Source organism: Ambystoma mexicanum, chromosome 12 (genome assembly GCF_040938575.1).
Source record: "Ambystoma mexicanum isolate Mex_15411 chromosome 12, UKY_AmexF1_1, whole genome shotgun sequence".
NCBI classification, from domain to species: Eukaryota; Metazoa; Chordata; class Amphibia; order Caudata; family Ambystomatidae; genus Ambystoma; species Ambystoma mexicanum.
Genome location: NC_090936.1, coordinates 456,798,007 through 456,813,207, shown reverse-complemented (window position 1 = coordinate 456,813,207; position 15,201 = coordinate 456,798,007). Strand labels below are relative to the sequence as shown.

Sequence of the window (15,201 nt, the reverse complement as noted above, 5' to 3'; positions counted from 1 at the left end):
TCTATGAGGATTTCAGTCTTGCTGGCGTTCAGACAGAAATCATTGGCAGAACACCAATCTTGAATGGCAGTAAGACAATCAGAGATGAGAGAAGGAGAGGAGGTGGCCGAGGGAAGCCTGAAGATGAGTTGAGTATCATCAGCGTAGCACTGGAAATTTGAGCAGAAAATGGCAATGCAGTGAGGGAGAGTTTCCAAGTATAGGTTGAAAAGCCAGGGCAAGAGGTTAGACACCCGGGGAACACCACAAGTAGAGAGGGAGATAGATGATAGGAAGGACCCAAGTTTGACCTAGGAGGTTCAATCAGAGACTAAAGAGGTCAGCCAGGCCAGAGCCTGATCAGTGATACCCAGGTTATCACGGAGACGGTTGAGCAGGGTGGTATGGTTGACCATGTCAGAGGCAGATGAGAGATTGAGTAGGACGAGGACAGAGGGAATGTTAGAGTGAAGGTTGGAGAGCAGATCCTCACGGATGTTCAGGAGAGTAGTTTCCGTGCTTCTGGCAGCTTTGAAGCCAGATAGGTGGTCATGGAGACAGCCAACAGAATCGGAATGAAAGTTAAGCTGAGAGATGGCCAGCTTTTCCAGGAGTTTGCCCAGAAAGGGAGTAATGGAAATTGGGCGATAGTTAGCCGGATAGGAAGGATCAGCTGTGGGTTTCTTGAGAAGAGGATGCACACGGGAGTGGCTTCTGGATAATGGATAGTATAATGGATAGTGTACTGGAAAACCTCAAGGGAATTTGCAGTCCTCACTTTCCATCTTTGCTAAAGCACTCAAATGTCATTAACTAAGATCGCTGATTTAGTATACAAAACTACAAATCCACCTCACAATGTCACAAACCAACCTGTAAACTCCCTCATTTGAGTTCTCACCTCTAGCTAACATGGCATCACAAACTCCACAATTACAAATCAATGCACTAAAATACACAATTTCAGTGACCTAAACAGAATATGTTACCTGCATGACAGACTGACGATCACTTCACCCAATATCACCATGAGCGGCTAACAATTAGTTTGACCATTCACCACAATCTAGAAAACACTAGCTGACCCCCAACAGAAATCATAGACAATAGCACAAAACATTTACAAGTTGGCACCAACCTACAAATTCACCAGATCAACTATACAGTCCTACACACAAGAGCACTTGGATCTTCAGTTTCACATAGCAGCGTGCAAAATTACGTTGTGGATTAGTAGCCAAGGCTGACGTAGCAACCAAACTCGGTTGTGGGTAAGTTCCAATTCCATTGTTTTTAAAGACCGTAATCTGAACAAAAACACACTGTTGAGAAGACGTGGTGATAGAGTTGAGCTTGTCAAATTAGATCTGTCTGACAAAACCTTTGAAGCTGACAACTGACTGTTACTTGATAGTCCAATATTTTGTCATTGTTGCACAGCTACACCTTTGGAACAGCAACATTACACAGAGACATCTGCCGATTTACTGCTGTGTCTTTCAATTGTCCAGGTGGAGTAACAGAGGCAGGTTCGGAGGAAGGAATGAAGGGCACTAGCCATTCCTGCCAAAAGACTTAGGTTTTCCAGCTTTTGTGACCATAACTGTGAACAGCCATTAATACGTTTTTGAAATAGTCTGTTTCCACCCATCAGCTTTTACAATATAATTCTCTTTGTTTTTTTCACTGCATCTTCTTCTTGTAGTTCAGCACTTCCCGGACCACCAGTAGCTGATTTTTCCTCTTCTGCCTTTCTTTTTAAAGCCTCAACTATTCCCTCTGCATCACAATAGGTTTTATTTATTTCGTCAACTGTTTTCTGTGTCTTAATACATCGTTTCTTGGCTGCGGGTATGAAAAAGGCAAGTTAAAACTTCAAAATGTGACTATCAATCCAACAAACGTTTTGCTTGAAGTGTACATTGGGTTAAGTGACTCCCATTAAGTGCGATCCCATCTGTTCCCTTGGTTTCATTTTTGCTTATTCTTGCGCTCCTTGTCACTTTACCTCCCTCCCCATGCAGCTACCCAAAACTCAGTCTAGCTGCACACATACTCTGACCTGGACTACGGTCCCTGAGGGTGTTCAACCCATAGCGCTTTGCCAATAACAGAAGAGAAATCATGTAAACCATCTATACCTTAGATACTCTAGAGGAAAGAGTGGCTGTAAAAGAGTGGCGGGCATTGTGCAGCACTCAACTGTATGTGTAAAAAAAGGGAATGCATCCTCATAGGGACATCAGATGTACCCTCATCCACCAAACATCAAAAAGGATGAAGAAAAAAAAATACATTGCCTAGCTGCGGACTGGAAAAGCACTACTGCCTTGAAATCCTTTTCTTCACATATTTCTCTTCTACTTTCATCAGGACCCTCAATCAGCCATTTACAATTAACTTCACCAGGAATTTCCAAAGGCTCAAATTTTCTATCCTTTCAATTACACAGAGAATTGTCGGAATCAAAGAAAAGCACATTAAAGAGTGCCATGATTTGAGTTATGCCTAAAGGAAGAAATACAACAACAAAAAAAGTAAATTTAGTATGCTCCAAGTATTTGTGAAACTTGTCTATACCCAAAACCATTAATTTACAGTGGGCTTGCTATGAATGTTCCTGCCTGATGTGTCCCCATTTATGAGTGAAGCATGCTTGGTAACTTCCTCCAAGATGTTCACCCATTGTGGCTTCAACTAGTTGCATCTGCTCGCTAATGAAATTAGAGGTGGGTGTTCTGGAGAGGCAATACATTCTTAACTGCAGAGCTCTTGTACCTAAAATGCTGCAGTCATTTTGTGTGTGTCCTTTAAAAGACAAGCACCTGTTTCAGTTTCTTAAATCAACCATAGAGAGTCCCAGCTTGCAGACAGCAACATGTACAGGAAATTATAGGGACTGAAAATAGGAGAGGTATGCAGGGACAGAACCCATGATCAAAGTGATCTTTACTGGGTGAACAAAAAGTAAAGATTGCAGCTTAGCAAGCAGGCCTTTGCTAATATGAGCCAGGCACTATCCCCCAGAAGGGGTCAGAAGCCCCCCTCCCACACCTAAGCATTGCTACTGTGCCATAAATTATGCACTAGAGCTGAACTAGTGCAGCGCTCATGAGCAATGGAAAAATCCTGCAAAAAAGTAAACCAAGCCATGGTTCATTTTGTAGAGGCATGGTTTCTCACACATGCGCCACATCATGATACAAGTAGATAGCTTATTACTTAAGAGGGTCAGGTGCACCTATCTGAAAAAGGCATGGACCTATTTGTGTGGAACATTGTGGGGGCATTGGAGAAGCACCAGCGTTAAAGCCAGAGAGGGGCAGCCAGTAGGAGCATTTATCCCCTACTTGGCGACGGTTTGAAAGCGATCATACTGATCAGCAGAACAGTAATTGTGTGGAACTAGAAAGAGGAAGGGAAGGAATCGGCCAAGGGGGCCTCTGTATGCTGAACAGCTAGGGTGCCTTAGGGCAGTGGTCTTCAAACTGGGGGGCCCGAAGGATGCCCAGCAGCGGGCGGGGACGGGGGGGCTTGAAGGATTATGGTGTCTCTTTTGAATAGAATATATAGCCATTTGTGGCAGGAGCGGCACAGAAACTATATTTTTACTCAGGGGGGGTATTCAGCATAAAAGGCTTGAAGACCAAAGTGACCTCCCACTTTCAAATAGCAAAGCAATTAACAGCACTCCCTTCACGCCCAGGTCAGAGCTACCGCGCCAGTCCTCCGATACACAATGATGCTGAAAAATCCAGAAAAGCAAGAAAATAGCTCCAAGCTCCACCACATCTAACGAGAATGAACTGGTACCATCAGGGACAAAAATACATCATCATAAAAAGCATTCACCAGATCATCATAAACAATGATCAAAAAATACATTTTTAAAATTAATGATAGTGATCAATAGCCCTGGAAAGCATTCAATAAATAAGTTATAACGTTTACAGACAAACTATCTTCAATTAACTGCTGAGGTACAATGGTTAGAAAAAACAAACCGCATTGAAGGGGCAATAAAAACCCTCCGGGAACCAACCTATATAGAGAATGTGGCTTAAGTAAAACTAGAACATGCAGTAATCCTGAGCCCTTGAAATTTAATTTGTATATATTAAATCATATAGCGATTTTCCCAAAGTGTTGAACATTAACGTAGACGGAGGAGAGCACGAGTCATGGAGGGAATTAAACCACTGACCCCGCGTCCAAAGGCTGGCACAACTAGCCCTACTGTGAATTGAAAAGGCAATAGAAAACAGGGGTAAACAAGCTCTCTCTATGTTCTTTAAAAAAAATTGCATAAAAGCAAAACAACAGCTCTACCTAACGGGTATAGCATCCGTAACTTCCAGCAGTAAAAAAGATAATATTCAAAAGCATTACAATACAAAATGACAGTCTTTGAATGCCAGACAGTTCGCTTTTTATGGGAGGCAGCTTTACAGAACCTCTTTAAGGGTGCTTGGACCTTGAACTTGAGAACAGAGTACCTGTCCGGTACACTTTTCACATTACACACATCTCAAACTGATGCACATACAATCTTCCCCAGCTTGAACGAGGTGGAAAAGAAGGGGGCGGGGGGAAACGAGGGATCGAGACTCTCCTTTAATGCAAATTCAGTTGCTGGACAATTAAAGGATGGCACTTTTTCTTTTTTTAGTTGGCTGGTGTTCAATGACTTAAGGGGTTAAGTGCCAAGGGCGAGGTATCTCACTTTGGTGTGCCAATCTGCCCCCAAGGTGCCCAAACCTTACTGCCCCACCCACTTGGGGGGGCCTGTCCCCGTTTGCTGTTGGCCCTCTCCCCCCACCCCAAATGGAGGGGGGCACCTCATGCAGCCGTTCGTGGGAGCCCCAGGGAAGCCTGCATGAGGTGCCCCCCATCCATTTGGGGTGGAGGGGAGAGGGCCACCACCACAAAATGTCAGACAGGCCCCCCAATGGGTGGGGCAGTAGGTTTTGGGTACCCTGGGGGCAGATTAGCACACCAAAGTGCCCATCTGCGCCAAGGGAAGTTTGGTAAACAAAGAAAAAAATTGAAAATGGTAGACAGCATTTTAGGGGGCGCTGTGAGGCACCCTAAACCGCCGGGGAATTTTATAATGGGAAGGGGTGGTGCTCCCCTCCCCCCAAAATGGAGTGAGGGCCATCTCCTGCATCCCTCACTGCGGGCAGATATCTGCTCCTAGGAAGGGACACCTGACCCCAGGGAGGACTGCATGGCATGCCCCCCCTTATCTGCCCCCAGGGAGGGCTACATGAGATGCTCCCCCTCCATTTGGGGTGGGAGGGGAAGGTGCATCACCATTTGCATTACAAAATTCCCTGGCGGTTTAGTGTGTCCCTCAGCCCCCCTAAAGTGCAGCCTACCATTTTCAAATTTTTCTTTGTTTACCAAACTTCCCTTGGCGCAGATGGGCACATTAGTGTGCCAATCTGCCCCCAGGGTGCCCAAACCCTACTACCCCATCCATTGGGGGGCCTGTCCGATGTTTTGGGGGTGGGCCTCAACACCCACCCCAAATGGAGTGCGGGGGACACCACCTAGGAAAGGGGCAAATGTGTTTTCACTGGGGAGGTGCGGTTCAGTAGACCACCAGGGATGGCTTGCAAGGGGGGGGGGGCATGATTGGAAAGTATTAGTGTAGATTTGTTTTTGCTGGGATGACCGTAGGTAAATGTTTTTTGTTTAGTTTACAGCTTTTTCTACATGAGCAGCTGCAACGTTATGGGGGTACTGTTTTTTATTATTCTATGGTTAGGGCCCACTGTCAGTGGGGTGGGTGAGACTGGGGCTGGAATGTTGGCGGTGTAGGTGGGAATGGGCCGTCTGGGCAGATATTTTGGTGGGCTGGGACACAATGCAGGGGCAGGCCACAAATTGCCCCCCCATGCCAGCAGAACATTGCTGTTTCCCTGGGAGCGGATGTCTCCCATGTGGGTTGACCGTCTGAAAGCCCAGGCTGCACCTCTGGCTGTGCTACGTTACAGATGTCACCTCCGGGGAGGAATGGGGATTCTGCCGGGGCTCCCTGGAGCTGCCTCTGTGCTTAGGGGACGGTACACCCATATGGTAAATGGGTGTCTAAGGCCGGGGACATCACCTCCAACCGTCCTAGAGTTGTGGCTGGGTTACATTACAGCTTTTCCCTTCAGGGAAGTATTGGCACACTGCCGGGACTCCCTGGTGGGGAGAAGCTGTAACGCAGACCAGCCAGAGCTCCAGCAAAGTCAGCAGTAATGTCCCTGGCCTTGGGCACCCTTCTCCCATGTGGGTCTTTGGCAGGGCTTGTGGGTAATGCATTCTGGGGAGATTTGCGCAAGTCAGACATCTTTGGATTCCCACAGGTGTCTTCTTTTCAGAAATGCATGGGGTTCCCTGTTTTCCTCTGTGTCTTCGACACCCTAGGCACAATTCTGTAGGATGTCTCCCCACACCCATTGGGTGTTACCAGTGGTTTAGCCTTTTCCCTTTGTGCCCAGGTCGGTGAACCCACACATGTGAGGTACTGTTCGGGACATGTGTGGGGACGCAGGAAGGTAGGCCATGTGTTGTTGTCGGCGTGTTTCGGTGGGTGGCCAGAGCGAAATGTCTGAGAATTGTGTTTATTTCCAGCAAATTTCAGAGACATTTCCCTCTGCACACCCACCGAAACACTTTGCCAACAACAGATATACCTTTCGTGTTTCCACAGGTGTCCCGACAAAAACGGTACTTCACATGTGTGGGTGCACCTACCTGGGCGCAAAGGGAAAAGGCTAACCCACTGGTAACCCCAAGCCTTTCGGCATAGCACATTTTGTTCATGTGGGCAACCTACAGATTTGGGCCTAGGGTGTCGAAGCCAGCAAGGAAAACAGAGAACCCCCTGCATTTCCCAAAAGAGGACACCCATGGGAATCCAGAGGTTTGCCTTGCGCGAATCGCACCAGAATGTATTACCCACAATCCCCAGCAAAGTCCAAACTTTGTCGAAAAAACACAATTCTCAGACATTTCACTCTGGCCACCCACCAAAACACGCTGCCAACACCACATGTCCTACCTTCCCACGTTCCCACAGGTGTCCCGACGAAAAAACAGTACCTGACATGTGTGGGTGCACATACCTGGGCGCAAAGGGGAAAGCCTAAAACACGGCTAACCCCAAGTCTTTTCGCACAGCAGAATTTCAGGAATGTTGATCAAGTGCACACCATACAGATATGGGCCTAGGGTGTGCAAGCCACCAAGGAAAACAAGAGAACCCCATGCATTTCCCAAAAGAGGACACCTGTGGGAATCCTCAGAGGTCTGACTTGCGCAAATCGGCCCAGAATTTATTACCCACAATCCACTACAAAGTTGAATATTTGGTGGGAAAAACAAAATGTTCACTTTGTCAGGGTTCTGTCCTCTTATTCAGCTTTCCTACCCTTTTCTTCCATTCCGTCCACGCATGTCCAATTGGTAAAAATGGTAAAAATCGCCTACCTCTCACAAAACGGTTGATAACCACATCAAAATAATGTTTTTCTCGTTTCCACTCAACCTGTTCTTGAAAGCCAGGAAATTGGTGAATTCAGCACAGCGAACCATTTGTTCCTAGCTCTTACAAGGAAAAAACCACAGGCTTCTTTTTACATCATTTTATTGGCCTTTTTTGGAAAAAAAAAACAAATGTCCTCCCTTTTTGGTTATTTTCTCTCACCCCTCTACAGCAAACTAGGATTCCTGTGTGGGGAAAAAAGGGGCCAAATTTGGCCGTGCTATCTCATGTAACATAAAAGCTACAAGGCATTGAATGGTGACATACTGAAATCACCAAAAAAGGCCTTGGCACTGGGGGGAAAACCAATGGCAGTTAAAGGGTGCAATCATTAGGCTGCAAGCAAAGTTAAGAGAAATAGATAGATGGGGGGGGGGGTGGCGGGACATCTGTCCACTGTTGGTTAGAGAAGCTTTTTTTTCTCCCTTTTTAATGAGAGCTTGGATGGCCAATATCTGCAACCATTCTCTGTGCTCAGAATCACAACAGCAAATCTAATTTGGAGCTTTTGTAAAGTAAAGCCCAAAGTGCCCTATGCCATCAGAAGCAGAAAGGCAGGAATCAAAGAGCGCATTCATCAGGGCATTTCAGCCATCCCCGGCCTGAGACTACACCTGGTGGTGTGTGTAGCACACCCCGTACCACACAGCGGCTCAAACAGTCTGCCAAAGACTTCAAAACTTAGCCATACAAAAGTGTGCCACTTGGCACCCTGCTTGAGAATTAAGCAATATTGAAGATGCTGCGTAAGTCACACATGCTTCCCACGTGCCACACATCAACAATCACCACACAAGGGAAATCTATGCTAGCGGGCGCCTGTGTGCCAGCATGCAGCTGTCTGGGCAACGTCTTGAAAATTACAAGCATAGCACCACTGTGCCCTTTATATACAATAGACACATTCTCACAGGGGATATGTGATCCTGCAATGCTCCTAAGCAGACGACTGAGTCACATTTTGAGTATCGCTGGGTCTGTGTGACTCTTTTTCGTTCACAGTAAAGCACTGGAATGATTTGCTCGTACCCACTGAAGGTGTGGTCATGTGTATAAGTTGTATATGCACCGTACACATAGCAACGTCGCCCACAAGGGCACCGCTAGCACATGCATAATGGACCACTTTAAAAAGTAAAAAAGCAACCAGGGATTTTGCAAAGGTTTCTTTAGTACATTAAGCTTCCGCCGTTCAAGCCCGCATGTGCACTGTCCCCTATGGACCGGGGAGGGTCTAAGGCAGTGGTCTTCAAACTTTTTTGCCCGGGGCCCCCCTGAGAAAAATTTGGGCAGATCGGGACCCCCCAGAAATGCCAAATGGACAGTATGTATTGCGCACCGTCACCTGCTCCCATCACAGTCTCCCTCATCCCACTCCTACCCACTCGCTGTTCTCTCCCCACCCCATCACACCCTGATCTCTCCCCACTCTGCTCCCACCACTATCCCATGGTTCCCGCCCATTGTGCTCCCACCATAGTCCCTGGGTTCCCCCATCCCGTTCGCAACGCAGTCTGAGGGCCAGTGGCGGCTGGTGATTTTTTTTATGTGGAGGGGCATAACTATTTCCCCCAAAAATGCCATAGCGACCGAGCATAGTGAGGGAGCCCGAACCAAAAAGGAGGGTTCGGGGGGGTTTCCCCCTGTGATTTTTTTTTTAAATAATGGGTTAACTTGTTGCATTGTAGAGCATACTTTTAACAAAAAAATTGGTAAATAGCTAAACAGTTTGCAATTGGTGCTGGGGGGGCCCAGGGGGCAGGCATGACATTTTTTAACTGGACATCTATGATAGATGTCCAGTAAAAAGATACCATCCCTGTCCCCTAGGCCCCACTGGGCCTAACACAATCAACATGATTATGTGTATGCAAGGCGCTGCACATTTATACAGCAATCACTCTATCATTCACACCAGCATCCATCACAATACAATCACTCATAACATAAGCATACACGCATCCATACACATGTTTAAATAAAATCAATGAACATAAACGTACCTTCTGCATTGGCCTGCGTGTGGGTGCTGAAACGCCCTGCTCCAGGCTGCTCTGTCTATATGTGCGAGTAGGCGCAGGAGCTCCCCCTCGGACATACAGACATGCAGTGCACCAGTCAGCATTTCCAATGAGCTATGCAATGCTGGCAATCAAAACGCTGCAGAACTTGCATGGCTCAGTGAGCATGTGTGGCTGGGGAACTAAACTGAACTGTCAAAGGGAAACAGTGTTTCCCTTTGACAGCTCAGCCAGCCCAGGAGCACGCCATCAGCTGGAAAAAGCAGCTGAGGGATTGCTCACAGTTTCACTGGGATGGCTCCTTAGTTCCTCCATAATGGGTGAGGGGCCACTGAGTGGGCGCCCCCTCGCCATTATGGATGAGCCGCCAGGCTCGGACTGGCCTATAGGGCAATGCCTGTACCAAAAACGTAAAATACTGATGTGGGCCAGTCAAAATGGGCCACCATTTTGGCCAATGTGGACCAGTTTGATGAGTTACTTAACTATGCAGTTAGTAATTTTGACCATTGTTGCTGAATATATCACTATTTACTTACATTTTAACACAAAGCACCCCCTTGGGTACTATTGAAACAGTGTGCCTCATTACAACCCTGGCGGTAGCTGTGCTGGTAAAACTGGCACGGCTGCCGCCGGAGTTGCATACGGGCCGGCACCCACGAATGGGCAATTACCGGGTCATGCTGAGTTAGGCGGACCTGATAATTGCCTTTTCGTGGGTGCCGGTACCCGTAGATCCCCATTCGAGCCCCAAGGGCTCAATGGGAATGGGGAGCTCGGATGCACCAGCACTGTTAATAACGGTGCCGGTGCATCCAACGAGCTGTGCTCGTGGGTGCCACACGGCCTGCCAGGTCAGACCTGGCAGGCTGTCAGGCACCCGCAAGCACAACTCGTATTATGACGGTACGGTAGCAACGGTGACGTTAGTTTACCATCACCGTTGTTACCGTACCGCCATAGTTGTAATGAGGCCCACTCTGTGACTAAAGGAATGAATATCCATTTACAACCGCTGGCAACTTTTTCATTGTTGCCTGAGACAGTTTCATGCTTCAGCCCGACCATGTGAGCCACCTCTGGCCATTTCTTCCAATCTAAAAAGTTTTTTAAAAAATAATAATTTTTATTTATTTTATATTTCATGTTGAGCTCTCAGGGCCCCCCAGGGATGCACTCGCGGACCCCTGGGGGGTCGTGACCCACAGTACCGCTGGTCTAAGTGCTCTTCCAAACTAGCAATCAAAATGTATGTTAACATATAACGGTGCCAGCAAGATGGCAATTAGGTTTTTTGCCTTTTTCTCCTTTTTTAAAAAAAATACATTTTCTTGATAACAAGATAGTCACTCTACAGCAGTGGTCTTCAAACTTTATCGACCCCCTAAGAAGAACTTACCTGGCTTGGGCCCCCCTATACAGATGGACTCAAAATGTTTATCGGTTGCGAACAGTTATCGCGTGCTGGTGTAGAATGGTGCCCCAAATGGAGGTGTGGGTGCCAAACACTAAATTCTTTCAAAATCATTGCTTGCAATAACTCAAATTAGATTAGAGGGCAAATATGTGTAAACGCAGCATTCTGATTTTTTTGCTACAGGGGACTGTAGTGAAAGTAGTGTTGGATATTTATTTCCCACAACAACATTTGACAAGTAACAATTTGTTTCTTAAGTACATCAACTTTGAGATTACTATCAATGCAGTCACTTGCAAGTTGGACAGTGGCATAATGGAGAACTAGTGTGAAGGGTGGGCCGGTCTTTCATCAGCCAGCCTGTCACTATTGGGTTTAATTTGTGCAATAGCCAACCACAGGTTTTCTTCCAGCTTTGACCGATATTCAGTCTTTAGGACTGCAAGTGCTGAGAATCCAATCTCGCAAAGGTATGAGGTGCTGAAATATAACAGTACATTGACTGCACATTTGGATAAAGTTGGAAACTCTGCATTTTGCCAAAATCCACCCAAAGACATTTTATTTTTAATTGGCTCTCCAGTAGGCGGTCACTTTGAAGCTCCATTAGTTCTTCCTGGAGGTGTATTGGGAGGTGGGCCCCTATGTCTGCCAGGAAAGGCTGAACCACCCAGTTATTGATGTTACAATTGTACTCTGGAAAGTACTTGGAGACTGGTTCTGAGATGGTTTCCTATTAGTTCAGCAACACATGAAAAATCATACTCCGTCTCCTCCAGAGCATCTGCTAATAATGGAAACGCATTCGTAATGCCGACATCAATCCTCCTCCTCCAAAGCTCCAGTTTCTTCTTGAATTCTGATATTTTTGCGTTCATAGCCAATTATGTGGTTTCTGTGCCTTGCAGGGAGAGGTTTAGAAAATTTAGCTTTTCAAAGATGTCACCATGGTAAGCTAACAGTACAAGCCAGCGTGAATCACACAGAGGCTCTCCTTTCGTCTGGTCTAAACCCAGGAGAAAGTCTCACTTTGTTCCAGAGTTCATAAACACGATTTAAAACCTTTACCCTGAAGAGCCACCTGACCTCTGTGTGAAACAACAAAGCATCATGTTCAGCTCCCATTTCTGCAAATAATGTGGCAGACGGGCTCTTGTGGGGTGGACCTTAATAAAATGTACAATCTTTACAACAAAAGTCAGCACCTCCAAGTGTTAATTCCCCATATTGAGCACAGGCAATGCTCCTGGTGTATCACACAGTGTGTCCACAATATATGTAGAGGCACCTCTCAACACTTTAGCTTTTAACCCAGCTCGAGCACCAAACATAAGGAGCACCATCCGTGCAAGTACCAACACACGCCTCCCACTTTAAGCAGTGTGAATTTAGGAAGTAGTTAATGTCAAAGACTATAGATGCAGTTGCTCTGCCCTGAATTGGTTTACAAAATAAGATATCTTCCAATATTTCTTTTCCATGGCAGTACCTCAAATAAGCAATCAAATGTGCTGCTTTTGAAATGTCAGTGGCTTCTTCCAACCGTAGGGCAAATTGACTGTTTCAAGCGCGATATCAATTCTGTACTGATATCAGAGGACAGGTCAGTTATGCAGCAGAAAATTGTGGTGTAGGACATAGGTATACTTGCATTTCTCTGCTGCACCGTCACCAAGCATTACCCGGCTGACAGTGAGAATTGTTGGCAGAATTACTTTCTCAGCACCTGTAAAAGGCTTTTTGTTTTTGCCCAGATAATGTGGCAAGAAGCTTCCAAAGCATTTGCAGGTACTGAGGCCACATTTTGAACAGTGTCTTTTTGCTTTGTTATGCCTTGCAGCTGCTGTACAAAGAAATCTGTGGTCTTTTTTGGCTAAATCGATATGTTTTGTTTCCAAATGCTGCCTTAATTGTGTTGGCTTCAGGCTGTCATTTGCTAATGTAGCGCCACAAACCACACACTGCAGCTTAACTTCTCCAGCAACTGCGATCCATGTGAACCCAAAGTCCCAATAAGAGACATCATATGTCTGTGCTTTTGCATTTCTTTTGTCTGTTTCCACCTCTCCTGCTTTTCGTTTGAGATTCCTACCATCTTTGGGCACTAGGAAATGATCTGGTTCTATGTGATATATCCGCATTTTAAAGCACGAAGACCGATTTTTTTCATCCGTTTTTGTGTTGGCTTTAAAATGCGGGGATAGCAAATACTGCCCCCTCCTAGTTACCCCCACATTCACTCGCTAATTGGGGGAGGGGGTAGCACACAATTTCAACACCCACCACCCTGCATCAACAAATGCATCCACATACACTCGCACACGTAGACAGTCCAAAACTCTCTTCTGCCGTCTGCGACGACTCCGCCCGCTGGGGCTCACAGAGCCTGTCAGCCACTGCGTGCACTCATGTGCGGCAGGGGTTGATAAGTATGATAGTTCTATTTAGAAAGAATCTTTTTTCTCCCATCGGTACAGTGAAAAAGATCTTTTCACTTAGTACCAACGATCCATCAAAAAAAGGAGCCTGAATCTGTGAAAACATTGCAAACCCCCACGTATGTCACGATATTTCAAGTTTTCAAAAATTAAAAATGCCTAAAAAATAATAATGAACCTGCTAAAGACCACATGCAGATTTAAAACGAACCATGTGAAAATCTTGGGGGGTAAACCCTTGCAAAAATGAGTCAGAAATACTGGGTGGATTGAAAAAAAAAACACCACATTGATACAAGTCTCTGAAGACTCCCTGTTCAGATCGTGAAGTCCTAGCTTCAACTTTTATTTATTTATTTTTAAGTGTGGGCCTGGACTTGCCCACAGATTTGGTGGCAAAATCCACACCTGCATGCACATTGCCGATATAAACCTTAAGCACTTCTACTCAACCAATGGTACATATGGAAAAAAAATCCTGCCTGCGTGACTGTGTCAAGTGCTTCACTGGATTTTTGTTGCAGGGACACATGTGGTTAAGTTTATACACCGATGCTTGGGGCAATGCTGCTGCAATGAAAATGTACAGTCAAGGATACATGGGTCTACATGAGACTTTAAGATTAGGTGTGCAGGGATTAAAACCAGCTCTTTGGTGTTAAAATCAGCTAGTAAGCAGGACCCAACGCTGGGAAACCAGGAGAGAGTACACAGTGCACTGTAAATGCAACTCCCACATGAGACGCTAACTTTCAGTACCTTGCCAAACTGGACATGAGAAAGGAACAGCCTTAAAAATAGGTTTGAAATCCCTGATTGTGACTCCTAACTATACCTTTAAAATTACCCCACCATCACAGTCGTTCTTAAAAAAGGCATTCTTACCGTCGGCAAGTCCTACTACAGATGTCAGGATTTTTTATGGTGCCACTGCTGCTGGGGATTTTGATGTCCTAGATGGGATGATCGAGCCAATTTGTGTTCCTGCAATTGAAAAAGTACAATAACAAATGTTCTAGATGTACCATATTGACCGTACCAATATTTGCGCACTACACACTGCCAGTTAGTGCACATCCTCCCCTGCACACAAAAGGGACCTGAGGTGCTTGGTCCTACCGGGAAATCTCCAGAGTTCCCTATGGGCCAGTCCACCCCAGCTGGCAGAGAGAACAGCGCAGTCAGAGCACATACCTGAAAATGTGACTTATACTCCGTTACAGAGACAAAAAATGATATAGCGAGAGAAAGAGTATCAGCTTGTTATAGTTTACCCTTTCTATTCCCTGCCTAGAATCGTTTAGAAGTCCAGCCTGCTGGCATTCCAATCATTCATCTACATATCTTACATAGAATCTGACACGGTAGTGCTTAACCCAGCAAGTTAAGTTTCGGAAACATCGAGTAATAGTCATTTAGCTTTTGCTGCAGTTCGATGATGGCGCTGAAGTAGCAGCAGAGTCTGCCGCGGCTGCCATGCCAGACATGAGGGCCCCTGGCTTCTCTGCAACATATGGTGCCCCATGCAGGCGAAGGCCTGGCACCCCCAGCAGGAGATATACATGAATTCCACTTTTAAATCACTTCTATGGCAGTGGTGCACACAAAGTACTGTTGGTAATGCAGTGATTTTAAGTACATCAAGGGATGCATAGATTCGCTCTATAGTAGATGGCTACCGGGGTAGCTCAGCAGGTTGACAGACCTTTGCTGAGACGTTATATATACACAAAATATAATTACGTGTATATTGTTCTTCTCTTTTAATGTGTTTAAGGTTAAATTTAAAAAAAATGCATAACCTGT

The 15,201-nt window shown here is 45.9% G+C and overlaps 1 protein-coding gene across 1 annotated transcript in view; it reads right to left on the bottom strand.

Moving 5' to 3' along the window:
* The window catches only part of GPR19 (G protein-coupled receptor 19), a 279,024-nt gene that overhangs the window by 259,283 nt on the left and 4,540 nt on the right, over positions 1 to 15,201 (bottom strand). Inside the window, exon 2 of the mRNA XM_069628692.1 lies at positions 14,281 to 14,379. The gene's annotated coding sequence lies outside the window, so the exon portion shown is untranslated. The remainder of the gene's footprint in view (positions 1 to 14,280; positions 14,380 to 15,201) is intronic.